This window comes from Hyposmocoma kahamanoa, unplaced genomic scaffold (genome assembly GCF_003589595.1).
Source record: "Hyposmocoma kahamanoa isolate Upper Pololo Valley unplaced genomic scaffold, ASM358959v1 81, whole genome shotgun sequence".
NCBI lineage: Eukaryota > Metazoa > Arthropoda > Insecta > Lepidoptera > Cosmopterigidae > Hyposmocoma > Hyposmocoma kahamanoa.
In genome coordinates, this window is record NW_020654080.1 from 4,213,934 (window position 1) to 4,216,144 (window position 2,211).

Sequence of the window (2,211 nt, forward strand, 5' to 3'; positions counted from 1 at the left end):
ACCTGTGAGAAAACTATGAAAGTTTTTTCATTCATTATTTTTATCATCATTATTTTCATCATGCTATGGTAGCCATTTTGACAAATTACAATAGTGAGGTAAAATCTAATTCATTTATCGAAAAAAATATATATAATCAAATGCGAATCGCATAGCTGATTAAAAACAAAAAAAAATTAATAAAACGAAAATAAAAATGTTTATTTAATATAATCGTCAATTCGAAACTGCTTTGTTAAGCTTTGACGCGAGTTTGCCGGAGGCAGAAGTTGTGCTGACCAGCGATCCCATAAGTAACGATCGTATTAGATTTCATTATAAATATTTCTAATTTCGAAAAACACATGCCCAGTTGTGTCGTAAAATTATACCATTCCATAAATTTTACAGCACATCACTACAATTGACAACAATGTACATCAATTAGCTCCTATATACAGGCTTACCTGTTACCTTAATAAAAAAGACAATAAAAGCTTAAATACTAGAAAGTAAAGCTAGGATTATTAAATTATATGAATAAAATTGGGTCCGCGCGGCAAGGTGCCCAAGATGCTGGCAACGTTCCCCCTTTGTATTGCAATGCTAATGCGCTGGGCAAGGTAGCTGCCGGCCCTTGGTTTTCCCAGACAGTATAGTAGCTCCTTCAACGTAGTTATGAATTAATACGAAACTTGAAGAGCGGATACACGTCAAAACGGCCATCAAAACGTGCCGGTACTTTAAATAGAAAATTCTTTCGATGTACTGTTTTAAGGCAATTTCTTTACGTAATACGGCCCCGAGTCTGCTAATTTTTTTTCGAAACTCCGCTGAGATTGTACATTGCAATTATTGTAATATTTGTTATTCTGCTAAAATCTAGTAGCAATGGCACTTGAGTCTCAAATAGAGTGACAGTAGATTGGCAGTGATGGTTAAAGATCGATGTTACGTTATTAAAACTACTATGGAATTTGCTATGCAAATTTTAATTTTTATTTCGTTTAATCACAGTTTTCAGATTAAATTAATTTTTCAAATATTTTTAAGGTGAATAGTAGCTCGATGGTTAGCCACTGAGAAGCCACGATCATTCCTGCTCCTCTAGTTTTCCTAGCAAAGCAGTTACCAAAGCCAAACTGTGTTTCGACGGTGTTGATCTTCAAAATCACGTTATTTTGAAAACGCGAAATTTAAAATTTGATATTTTCTGATGTAACAGACCGAATCAGATAAGATTTTGAACAATAAGGCCATTGACTTACAAATAAATGGACGACGGGTCTAATACAAAAACCACGAAAAAAATGTCCCAAGTCAACCTATTTAAACGTAGTGACATGTAAAGGAATATGAAAAAGCTAAAACGTTGAATTTAAATTGTAATGTCATCGCAGTACTGTCTAATTTTGCTTGCTTCGCTGTCAGTCGAACAAACGAAGACTAAAGCGTGAATGACGCTCTGTATACGATTTTAACGCCCTATAAGTTCGGACACTTTTTAGCGCGGACCCGACGTCCATATACTTGTAAGTCAATGAATAAGGCAATATAAAAATCTGTAGGATGTTCAGAATATATTGTGCTCTCAAAGTTTTAGTAGAACAACATGAAGAAAATATAAGAAAATCCTAGTCGCAATATTTTTTATTCATATAAAAATACACTAACGTTACCATCTTTATGTTTCATGATCTTAACTAAAAAAATTCACTATCATATAACGTGACCGCAAATGGAGAGAGAGAACTAACAAAATAACTTCGTGGTGTTTTTACATACTGCTCATTGTGATTAAACGGATAATACCACGTGAAAGAAACAAAAGAGAGATTTAATGCTCGTTAGACATTTTGGTGATTAGGGGTGGGGACTTTACGTGTTCTTGCTGGGTCTTGACCTTAATCAGTCAGAGCTAATCACCTGGTGCGTACGGAAGTGTTTTTATTTTCGCATTAGCTTCCGCGTATTGTGTTTCATTTGGTTTCTACTGCCTAGATTCTGCTACGGTTTTTGTTACTAAACATCAGAATCTTGAAAAATGTTCGAAGAAATCTGGCAAAGTGAAAACTTCCACGAATTTTTGTTTTTTGGTAAGTTTTTCAATTTAATATCTGTCTAATCAACTGCGACAGGGTCATTGCCCTTTTGCGCAATGGCAACGATTGTCATTTAAATTAAGTATTTTAATGCTACATTTGAATTTGTTAATAATTTAATCGACTTGTG